Source organism: Bufo bufo, chromosome 3 (genome assembly GCF_905171765.1).
Source record: "Bufo bufo chromosome 3, aBufBuf1.1, whole genome shotgun sequence".
In the NCBI taxonomy this organism is placed as follows: Eukaryota; Metazoa; Chordata; class Amphibia; order Anura; family Bufonidae; genus Bufo; species Bufo bufo.
In genome coordinates, this window is record NC_053391.1 from 641343935 (window position 1) to 641357147 (window position 13213).

Sequence of the window (13213 nt, forward strand, 5' to 3'; positions counted from 1 at the left end):
GCCCAACAGAACTGATGGACAGAACTGGGTAGTTTCAGCATCGGAACTAGAACTACTCTGTCTTGAACTGATCGGCAGGGATGCCAGGAGTCGGATGCTAGTGAAAAATTATTGTTAGCGTTGAGCGAATTGAACCTGACAAAGTGAAATTTTATACAAATTTCAGGAAAAATTCATTTCGCCCAGAAGACGAATTTCCTCGTGCTTCGTGGCAACAAATCGATTTTCCATGAATGGTGGTAAAAAATAAAAAAAACATTATACTTACCTCATTTGTTTGAGCGCGAATAGCCGGCGGAAATCCAACGAGGGATGACGTCACCACGCTGGCTGACCTGATGATGTCATCATGGGCCGCGTGAGATTTCATGCTGGATCTACAATCAAGATGGTGGCAGCCGACTCTTTGCGATCAAATGGATGAGGGTAAGTATGATTTTATTAATGTTATCTTTATTGTACACTGTAATATTGATATCAGATGCTGTGATCAGCTATGAACACGGCATCTGAGAGGTACAATGACCAGGGGGCTGTGCAATCGCCGCTCCCTGTCATTGCACCCTCTACTTACAAAGAAATGTGCGACGTAATTCGTCACAAAGCAAATTTTTGGGTAAAATTTGCGAATCGAATTTTACAATACTTCGCTCATCACTAATTATTGTCAAATCCTGGAAAACCCCTTTAAAGTGGAGAGCACATTTAATAATTAATATGACATTGATTAATTAGAAGTAATATATGTATGTATTCATAACAGGAAAATACAAATGATAGCAAAATTCAAGGAAAAGGAGGAAGACAATAAAATAACAGTAAAGAATTAGCAGTTTCTTCTTCCTGGGGTTGACAGCTGGGAGCGTAGTGTCCCCTCCTAGATAATCTATGTGAATCAGCCATAAACATCTGTTGGTGTCTGTAAAGTACATCCATACCATAGCCCTGGATAAGCATACATCTCCAGCCTTTGAAATCGCTCGCTAATCACACACTTGTTCTAGGCGGGTGTTTGCATACACCACTGTCTGAAGTTCTGATATTCCTGTTGCGCGATGTCTTAGTCATTCGCACAGCGCTGCTGCCATCTCTGCTGAACAGTGGCTAATTTTCTTTTAAATGTGACACTATTCATGAGCATCAGTAATGTCTACAGACAGACAATAGTTCCAAAATGAAGTATTCACCATAATTGCAATTGTAGGATATATATGAATGCATCATTGTACAAGTCGGGTCTAGTTGTCTGAGTTTTTTGGCAACATTTTGCAAGTGCCATACAGCTGTGTGTTCTGTCTGTGATTTACATCATTTCTAACTTATAGTTTCTGTTTTATGAGTAAGCAACTTCCATTTTGTAAAACCTGCGCCGCTTGTTGCTTGCAGAATTTTCTTTCTTTTTTCTTTATTTTGCATTATTATTATATCATTATGTTTTCGATCACTAGTTCATAATTAATTATTACTTGCCTTTATTAATGCAGCTTATTGCAATTCAGAAAGATTCCTTAGGTACTCAGCCATGACAGTAGACATAGAAGGCGCCAGCAACATTCTGGCAATGCGCCACCAGATGGCTCCACATTATATCAGATGAAGCCCGTCAATTTTCTGTTAGCATTTGATAATAACATGGTGACTGAAAATATCACTACACTTAGGTAATTAAACATTAGCATCAAGAATCAGGCATCAACCATGTCTGTAAGTAACACCAAGGGCATATATACTATATAATCAGTGTATCTTCTATGGGGCCGTTTGAGAGAGGGGGTGCAGGCATAGTTAGTCCCATTATTGCTTCTGGGTAAAAACTTGTGCAGGACTCCCTAGAGAAACTGGCCCAAGAGTAGAGACGTTAATTCAATATGGGCCCGATACGGCCAAACTGACCTTTCAGTTCAACTCAGGTCTGAATAATTTAAATTTCAATCAAAATTGCTCAATGTCCCTGGAAAAGTCTTTCTCACTCTGTTGTCAAATCAATTTGCTTATCTCGACCCCAGAGTCATCAAAATTGTGTGGATTTGGAAACAAAGACCAGGCCCTTTTGAGCCGGGTGACAAAACTTGGTAAAAAAAGGGGGATTTTATTTTGATCTTTGCCATGGAGCTCCTTCACTTTTATGTAGATCACTCATTGACATATTAGATAAAATTGCATGTGGCTCTCAGGGTATACCAGGAGTTTTACTTTCAAATGACCCAAGTTCCCGCAGGAGTAGGGTCCATTGACCCTGATTTATTACATTTTTGTTAAAAGAAATTAGTTTTTTTTTGGGAGAACACATGTTTTTTAAATAAAATGCATACAGTATGTTATTTCTGAAAATAGGTCCACTTTAACTTCTAGATAGCCAGCATTCTCTCAAAAAGGGGTAGATTTCTGTTAGTTTTCTGTGCATTGCATACAGTCATACTTTATGTATAGGTCAGAGGGCTTGGCATAGGGGGCGATACAGGGCTCTTTAGAATTTGCTAGCTTGTTCTGGATGATCTCTACAATCAAATGTGACATTGTGATCACAGTGGCCAATCCCTGGCCATCATGCCTATATAATGGAGCCCGGTGGTGGTGAGGGTGGGGGGAGGCATAAAAATTGTGAAGATAAGTATATTACAAATTTTATGTGGGGTAGCATCAGTGGATTTTCTAATTTTTGAAAAGTGAAAATAGTTCCTCCAACCCGTTTGTCAGTAGCCACCCAGCATAAAGAGAACTTGACATATAGACAAGAATTGAGATGAGCAAATTTCTTAAAATTTGTCTCAGGTTTGATTCTAATGAATCAGTTGGAAGATTCGATTGGGGTACAAATAATTTTGACCCGAATCAAAAGTACTCAGATGAAAAGTTGAGTATAAATCTCTGGGGTCTCCTAGGACTTTCTTTAATGCAAAGACTGCATTGGTAATATCAAAGAAAAAAGTGATATATATTGCCACGGGTAAATTTAAGTTTGCTGGTGATAACAAAACTCCTGTTTAAAAAATACAATACACTGAGATTTTTTATGCTTTCTAAAATTAAAACATTTCGAAAAATGATTCATGATTGAGGGAAGATGCCTGCTGATGTTTATACACACACAGCTTTATTAGAAAAAGCAATGGCTTGTTCTGAACAAGCAGTCCTAAAATTATCCCTTCATAGGGGGCAGATTTTGTTATGTTTGTATATGCAAGGTAGTATCGGAGCAACAATGGCTTGTTCTGAACAAGCAGTCCAAAAAAGATGCATTTTTCAATTTTTCATTAGCAACAGCAGTACAATACCGAACCTGATGAATAAGGCAGGAGATATGTGGCTGTGTGTGGTAGTACTGGTGACAGTAGTGGCTGAGGCAGCAGCAGTACAGTATGTAACCTGACAGGAGATGTGCGGCTGGGTAGATGTAGCAGTACTGGCAGTCGTAGTTGACAGTAAAGTATAGAACATGATAAAAAGACAGACAGCAACAGTGGCAACATTTGGCCAGTGAAAAATAGCCAGCCCAGCAATGGCAAATCTATGCATTGGCATCAGCTGGAGTCTATGCCTGATTAATTTTCACAAATGTAATGTACTCTAGTCTGTGATAAATATAATTTTTGAAATTATATTTGCAATACTTGAGAAAACAGTGGACACTTGGACACAGTCTGCAGCAAAAAATATAGGCTGACTTTGATGCTGCATGATATGTCTAGTCAGGTTTAATACATTTATTATTAGTTGAAGAAATTTTGCAACAGTTTTTTTAAAACAAAAATGCACAGTTGAACATTGACAACTGCAACAATGAGGCTTAAAAATAGCAGCAAGTACATATGTATGTATGTATATATATATATATATATATATATATATATACACACTCACCTAAAGAATTATTAGGAACACCATACTAATACGGTGTTGGGCCCCCTTTTGCCTTCAGAACTGCCTTAATTCTACGTGGCATTGATTCAACAAGGTGCTGATAGCATTCTTTAGAAATGTTGGCCAATATTGATAGGATAGCATCTTGCAGTTGATGGAGATTTGAGGGATGCACATCCAGGGCACGAAGCTCCCGTTCCACCACATCCCAAAGATGCTCTATTGGGTTGAGATCTGGTGACTGTGGGGGCCATTTTAGTACAGTGAACTCATTATCATGTTCAAGAAACCAATTTGAAATGATTCGAGCTTTGGGACATGGTGCATTATCCTGCTGGAAGTAGCCATCAGAGGATGGATACATGTTCTTATTCTGTTTACGCCAAATTCGGACTCTACCATTTGAATGTCTCAACAGAAATCGAGACTCATCAGACCAGGCAACATTTTTCCAGTCTTCAACAGTCCAATTTTGGTGAGCTCGTGCAAATTGTAGCCTCTTTTTCCTATTTGTAGTGGAGATGAGTGGTACCCAGTGGGGTCTTCTGTTGTTGTAGCCCATCCGCCTCAAGGTTGTGCGTATTGTGGCTTCACAAATGCTTTGCTGCATACCTCGGTTGGAACGAGTGGTTATTTCAGTCAACATTGCTCTTTTATCAGCTTGAATCAGTCGGCCCATTCTCCTCTGACCTCTAACATCCACAAGGCATTTTTGCTCACAGGACTGCCACATACTGGATGTTTTTCCCTTTTCACACCATTCTTTGTAAACCCTAGAAATGGTTGTTTCCCATTCTGACATTCAGTTTGGAGTTCAGGAGATTGTCTTCACCAGGAGCACACCCCTAAATGCATTGAAGCAACTGCCATGTGATTGGTTGACTAGATAATTGCATTAATGAGAAATAGAACACGTGTTCCTAATAATTCTTTAGGTGAGTGTATATATATATATATATATATATATATATATATATATATACAGTACAGACCAAAAGTTTGGACACACCTTCTCATTCAAAGAGTTTTCTTTATTTTCATGACTATGAAAATTGTAGATTCACACTGAAGGCATCAAAAATATGAATTAACACATGTGGAATTATATACATAACAAACAAGTGTGAAACAACTGAAAATATGTCATATTCTAGGTTCTTCAAAGTAGCCACCTTTTGCTTTGATTACTGAATACGGAGATACCAGATGTGTGACACTTTTTTGCAGCCTAGGTGGGCAAAGGGGCCCATATTCCAAAGAGCACCTTTCGGATTTCACTCGTCATTTTTTACAGAATTTGATTTCAAACTCCTTACCACACATTTGGGCCCCTAGAATGCCAGGGCAGTATAACTACCCCACAAGTGACCCCATTTTGGAAAGAAGAGACCCCAAGGTATTCGCTGATGGGCATGGCGAGTTCATGGAAGTTTTTATTTTTTGTCACAAGTTAGTGGAATATGAGACTTTGTATGAAAAAAAAATAAAAAAATCATCATTTTCCACTAACTTGTGACAAAAAATAAAAAATTCTAGGAACTCGCCATGCCCCTCACAGAATACCTTGGGGTGTCTTCTTTCCAAAATAGGGTCACTTGTGGGGTAGTTATACTTCCCTGGCATTTTCCAGGGGCCCTAATGTGTGGTAAGTAGGTAAATGACCTGTGAAATCCGAAAGGTGCTCTTTGGAATGTGGGCCCCTTTGCCCACCTAGGCTGCAAAAAAGTGTCACACATCTGGTATCGCCGTATTCAGGAGAAGTTGGGGAATGTGTTTTGTGGTGTCATTTTACATATACCCATGCTGGGTGAGAGAAATATCTTGGCAAAAGACAACTTTTCCCATTTTTTTATACAAAGTTGGCATTTGACCAAGATATTTATCTCACCCAGCATGGGTATATGTAAAATGACACCCCAAAACACATTCACCAACTTCTACTGAATACGGAGATACCACATGTGTTACATTTTTTTGCAGCCTAGGTGGGCAAAGGGGCCCAAATTCCTTTTAGGAGGGCATTTTTAGACATTTGGATACCAGACTTCTTCTCACGCTTTGGGGCCCCTAAAATGCCAGGGCAGTATAAATACCCCACATGTGACCCCATTTTGGAAAGAAGACACCCCAAGGTATTCAATGAGGGGCATGGCGAGTTCATAGAAAAAAAAAATTTTGGCACAAGTTAGCGGAAATTGATTTTTTAATTTTTTTTCTCACAAAGTCTCCCTTTCCGCTATCTTGGGACAAAAATTTCAATCTTTCATGGACTCAATATGCCCCTCAGCGAATACCTTGGGGTGTCTTCTTTCCAAAATGGTGTTATTTGTGGGGTGTTTGTACTGCCCTGGCATTTGAGGGTCTCCGCAATCATTACATGTATGCCCAGCATTAGGAGTTTCTGCTATTCTCCTTATATTGAGCATACAGGTAATGAGATTTTTTTTTTCCGTTCAGCCGCTGGGCTGAAAGAGAAAAATGAACGGCACAGATTTCTTCATTCGCATCGATCAATGTGGATGAAAAAATCTCTGCCAAAAAAAGAAAAAGGAGGGGAAAGGCGTCTGCCAGGACATAGGAGCTCCGCCCAACATCCATGCCCACTTAGCTTGTATGCCCTGGCAAACCAGATTTCTCCATTCACATCAATCGATGTGGATGAATAAATCATTGCAGGGATTTATTTTTTTTATATATATACAAAGTGTTTGCCAAAGTATATGAACACCGCCACCTCCTCAGCTCATATGCCTCGGCAAACGTATCTTTTACTGCAGAGGAGAAATTTCGTCTTGCAGCGCAGCATACACCGACTTGCGTGTAATCTGACAGCAGCGCAATGCTTCTGTCCGAATGCACATCAGTGCTGCAGCTGGTCGATCGGTTGGTCCACCTGAAAGGTAAAAAAAAAAAAAAAAAAAAAGAAAAAACCAGGCCGCAACGCAATAAATTTATTAACTGTTGAACAGAACATAGAAACTTTTTTTGAACTTTTTTAACTGAACGTTTAACTTTTTTACTTACCGGTATTTTTTTTTTTGTTTAGTTTTTTTTACCTTTATAGAACAAACCTCTCCTTCCCCATGGGACAATGTGCAAAGCGCAAATCGCCCAAATTGTAGCCTCTTTTTCCTATTTGTAGTGGAGATGAGTGGTACCCAGTGGGGTCTTCTGTTGTTGTAGCCCATCCGCCTCAAGGTTGTGCGTATTGTGGCTTCACAAATGCTTTGCTGCATACCTCGGTTGGAACGAGTGGTTATTTCAGTCAACATTGCTCTTTTATCAGCTTGAATCAGTCGGCCCATTCTCCTCTGACCTCTAACATCCACAAGGCATTTTTGCTCACAGGACTGCCACATACTGGATGTTTTTCCCTTTTCACACCATTCTTTGTAAACCCTAGAAATGGTTGTTTCCCATTCTGACATTCAGTTTGGAGTTCAGGAGATTGTCTTCACCAGGAGCACACCCCTAAATGCATTGAAGCAACTGCCATGTGATTGGTTGACTAGATAATTGCATTAATGAGAAATAGAACACGTGTTCCTAATAATTCTTTAGGTGAGTGTATATATATATATATATATATATATATATATATATATACAGTACAGACCAAAAGTTTGGACACACCTTCTCATTCAAAGAGTTTTCTTTATTTTCATGACTATGAAAATTGTAGATTCACACTGAAGGCATCAAAAATATGAATTAACACATGTGGAATTATATACATAACAAACAAGTGTGAAACAACTGAAAATATGTCATATTCTAGGTTCTTCAAAGTAGCCACCTTTTGCTTTGATTACTGAATACGGAGATACCAGATGTGTGACACTTTTTTGCAGCCTAGGTGGGCAAAGGGGCCCATATTCCAAAGAGCACCTTTCGGATTTCACTCGTCAGCTCATATGCCTCGGCAAACGTATCTTTTACTGCAGAGGAGAAATCTCGTCTTGCAGCGCAGCATACACCGACTTGCGTGTAATCTGACAGCAGCGCAATGCTTCTGTCCGAATGCACATCAGTGCTGCAGCTGGTCGATCGGTTGGTCCACCTGAAAGGAAAAAAAAAAAAAAAAAAAAGAAAAAACCAGGCCGCAACGCAATAAATTTATTAACTGTTGAACAGAACATAGAAACTTTTTTTGAACTTTTTTAACTGAACGTTTAACTTTTTTACTTACCGGTATTTTTTTTTTTGTTTAGTTTTTTTTACCTTTATAGAACAAACCTCTCCTTCCCCATGGGACAATGTGCAAAGCGCAAATCGCCCAAAGATGTGGCGAAGTACGTTATGCACTTTATCCCAGGTGAAAGGAGAGGTTTGCAGCAGCTGTGAGTGAATGGGCCCTAATAGCCCTGTGTGCCTGTCCTGGTGAGATGTGATCCCTATGCTAGGTGTACCTGTGTGTGGTACTTCCGGAAACACTCTCCATAGCATAGGGCAGGGTGGTCAGCACAGTCAGGACAGAAATAGCGGGTGTCACGCCTTATTCCACTCCTGCTACAGACACGACATCTTTTTCGGGGTGACGGTTGGGTTGAGGTACCAGGAACGACAATGGGGAAATGTCGCTCGTGTAGACGGCTAACTACACTGGTGGATGGGGCCACGGAACCTCCTGGGTAAAGGAGGTTCTCGATGATCTCTTCCTGGAATTTGAGGAAGGATCCTGTTCTCCCAGCCTTACTGTAGAGAACAAAACTATTGTACAGCGCCAATTGAATTAAATATACAGACACCTTCTAATACCAGCGTCTGGTTCTGCGGGAAACTAAATACGGAGACAACATCTAGTCATTGAAGTCCACCCCTCCCATGAGCGCATTATAGTCGTGGACACAGAGGGGCTTTTCAATGACACGGGTTGCTCGCTCAATTTGGATTGTCGTGTCTGCGTGAATGGAGGAGAGCATGTAAACGTCACGCTTGTCTCTCCATTTCACCGCGAGCAGTTCTTCGTTACACAAGGCAGCCCTCTGCCCCCTTGCAAGACGGGTGGTTACAAGCCGTTGGGGGAAGCCCACGCGACTAGTTCGTGCGGTGCCACAGGCGCAAATCCGTTCTAGAAACAAATGCCTAAAGAGGGCCACACTTGTGTAGAAATTGTCCACATAAAGATGGTACCCCTTGCCGAATAAGGGTGACACCAAGTCCCAGACTGTCTTCCCACTGCTCCCCAGGTAGTCAGGGCAACCGACCGGCTCCAGGGTCTGATCTTTTCCCTCATAGATCCGAAATTTGTGGGTATAGCCTGTGGCCCTTTCACAGAGCTTATACAATTTGACCCCATACCGGGCACGCTTGCTTGGGATGTATTGTTTGAAGCCAAGGCGCTCGGTAGAATGTATTAGGGACTCGTCTACGCAGATGTTTTGCTCAGGGGTATACAAATCTGCAAATTTCAGGTTGAAATGGTCTATGAGGGGCCGAATTTTGTGGAGCCGGTCAAAAGCAGGGTGGCCTCTGGGACGGGAGGTGGTGTTGTCGCTAAAATGCAGAAAACGGAGGATGGTCTCAAATCGTGTCCTGGACATAGCAGCAGAGAACATGGGCATGTGATGAATTGGGTGCGTTGACCAATATGACCGCAATTCATGCTTTTTTGTCAGGCCCATGTTGAGGAGAAGGCCCAAAAAAAATTTAAGTTCGGAAACTTGGACTGGTTTCCACCGGAAAGGCTGGGCATAATAGCTTCCCGGGTTTGCGGTTTTAAATTGTGTGGCATACTGGTTGGTCTCTGCCACGACTAAGTCCAAGAGCTCCGCAGTCAAGAACAGCTCAAAAAATCCCAGGGCCGAACCGATTTGAGCCGTCTCAACCCGAACTCCAGACTGGGCGGTGAAAGGGGGAACTACTGGTGCGGATGAAGTTGGTGACTGCCAATCAGGATTTGCCAGCACCTCAGGGACTCTAGGGGCTCTACGGGCCTGTCTGTGCGGTAACTATTGCACGTGCCACCGTACCAGCTTCAACTGCCCTTCTGGTGCTCGCTACTTCACCAGGTTGTACGGCAGTGCTGGTACTAGGTCCAGGAAGGGCTGCGCTGCTGGTGTATGCCTCACCACGTGATCCGGCAGCGACAGCCCCACTCTGCTGCTCTTTAAGCGGATCCTGCGTAACCTGTGGTCTAGCGACATGGGGCCGGGTACGCCTGGTGCTGCCAGGGACCTCCACCTCCTCGTCCGAACTTTGGGTCAGAGAGCCACTGCTTTCCACAGGTTCATATTCTGACCCGCTAGATTCGTCAGATGAGGGTTCCCACTCCTCATCCGACTGGGTCAGAATCCTGTAGGCCTCTTCAGAAGAATACCCCCTGTTTGACATTTTGGACTACTAAATTTAGGGGTATTCCCTGAGACTACCCAAGAAAAAAAGCAAACCTGTCTTACAAAGGGGAGGCTAGCGAAGTACCGGAGGCTGCTGCGGTTGATAAAAAATATCAAAACTGATTTTTTTATCGCCGCAGTGCGTGTAAAATGAATGTGCAGTGATCAAAAAATATATATTTTTTGTCACTGCGGTGGGGCGGGCGTGGGTGAACGCACGTGTGGGCGACCGATCAGGCCTGATCTGGCAAACACTGCGTTTTGGGTGGAGGGCGAGCTAAGGTGGCACTAATACTATTATAGATCTGACCGTGATCAGTTTTGATCACTTACAGATACTATAAAAGTACAAATGCTGATTAGCGATACGCTAAACAGCGAATAAAAGTGACTGCGGTGCGGTGGGGTGGGCGCTAACTGACGCTAACTACCTAACCAAGGGGCCTAAACTATCCCTAAAACCTAACAGCCAATACCAGTGAAAAAAAAAAAGTGACAGTTTACACTGATCACTTTTTTTCCTTTCACTAGTGATTGACAGGGGCGATCAAAGGGGTGATAAAAGGGTTAATTGGGGTGCAGGGGGGTGATCTGGGGCTAAGGTGTAGTGTTGGTGTACTCACAGTTCAGTCTGCTCCTGTGCTGGATCCAACCGACGAAAAGGACCAGCACAGGAGCAAACAAGCCATATAACAGATCATATTTACTAATATGATCTGTTATATGACTTTTGATTGGAATTTTTGAAAATCGCCAGCCTGCCAGCCAATGATCGTTGCTGGCAGGCTGGTGACGAAATACTTCTTTTAATTTTGCCGGCCCGCGATGCGCATGCGCGGGCCGGCTTTGAGCGAAATCTCGCGTCTCGCGAGATGACGCGTATATGCGTGACTCTGCGCAGCACTGCCACCTCCGGAACGCGATCCTGCGTTAGGCGGTCCGGAGGTGGTTAAAGGGATTCTGTCACCTCTTTTTACCCTATAGAGATGCGGACATGCACGGCTAGATCGCCGCTAGGATGTCCGCAATATACCTGTCCTATATCTCTGAGTGGTTTTATTGAGTCAAAAAAATGATTTTATATATATATATATATGTAAATCAGCCTGGTAAGGAGCCCAAGGGGCTGTACTAACCTTCTTGGAGCCCAGCCATTATCCCCTGTGAAGGAGCCCAGCACCACCTGTATCCAGGAATCTCCTCCTTGCTCACAAAGACATATCGCCGTAATCTCGCGATGCACAAGCATAGTGTTCCTTCCCTGTGCTGGTGTGGGCCTCAGGGAAGGAACTGCGCATGCGCGAGCAAGTGCACCGCGAGATTACGGCGATCTGACTTCATGAGCAAGGAGGAGATTCCTGGATACAGGCGGTGCTGGGCTCCTTCACAGGGGGGCCTGACTGAGCTCCAGAACGGTTAGTGCAGCCCCTTGGGCTCCTTACCAGGCTGATTTACATATATATAAAATAATGTTTTAGACTCAATAAAACCACACCGAGATATGGGACAGGTATATTGCGGACATGCTAGCTTCGATCTAGCCGTGCATGTCCGCAACTCTATAGGGTAAAAAGAGGAGACAGAATCCCTTTAAGCCACTAGATAAATGCCCCTCTATGTGTTTTCTGACTTTAAGAAAATGATAGGCCTTTTTATCTAGCAAACATAAAAGTTAGAAAAGTTCTTTTCAGCTGGGTTTTCAAAAACATCACACATATGAATATTGCTATATAATATTGTTTTTATAGTGCCATACAACATCCAATGAAATTGTACATACAACAACCAGATACAGTAATAACAGAAATCAGTTACACAGAATATTCAGCATCAAGATAAAGAGCATGCCACATCCAGCCAAATAGTAAATATCCAGATAAAGTGTCATAAACTACAGTAGGTCAAGTATGCCATAGAGCAGCAATAGGACATACAGTGCATACACCATGAAAATAGTGAAAATAGTGCCATACACTACCCATCCTAACAACTACTAAAGACCTTTTTCAGATGTTCTTAGGGTATTCTACATCTGTGGACATTATTTCCTAATTAAGGAACGTTCAGTGCAGGGGTCAGAAGAATGACCAGTAGATGGGTCAGCGAGGTGAAGGTGTCTGGGAAAACAGAAAAAAAAAATTGTAATTTAAAATGTAATTATAATTACATTTATTAGTCAGCAGTACATGCTTGTTTGATCAGTGTTGTAAATTTAAATTGCCACCATCTTGTTAACCCCCTAACTGTTTAGCCCCAGTCCTGCTCCAGCAGTAGGAAAAGTAGCTGGAGGGGGGAGGGCTGCTTTAGATGCTGCTATCTCCTAAATGGTAGCAGCTACAAACATGCAACTGGTCTTGTTTGACAGCTGACATTCCAAGCTTTCAGACAATAGAATGACAGTAATATGTTCAGTATAGGGGAAGATATCACTGATAGAAATCGGGATGCTGTGACTGCAGCTGAAAGTAAAAACAGGTTTTAGCTGCAATTATACCCGACTCGACTTCTGATTTCTCCTCTGCTTAGACTTTAGCTGCCATTTTGGTCTTGTCAGCTTTCAAACAAGACCAGTTTCATGTTTCTAGCTGCTACCATTCAAGCGATAGCAGCATCTAAAGCAGCCCTCCCCCTCCAGTTAGCTACTTTTCCCACTGCCCGAGCTGGACTTGGGCAAAACAGTTAGAGTGTTAAACAGCTAAAAAAATCCTAGAATGTAACTAGAATAGGGCTTTAGACCTGTGTGTGTGCGGAATCCACAATCAGAAGAGGAGGAGGATGACGCTGAAAGAGTTAATGCAATATTATTGAGTTAAATGTTGTGATTTATTGTGCCTTATGCGTAGGCAATCAAACAAATTGACAGAATTCTTAGGTTGCCAGGATTAGAGATGAGCAAAATGTAATTCGTTTAGAATTTCAGGAAAACTAATGCGAATTTCCTCACGCTTCGTGTTAACGAATCACATTTTTCCTAAAATGGCGGCTACAGATGTGAGGACTGAGGACATGGGGCAAGG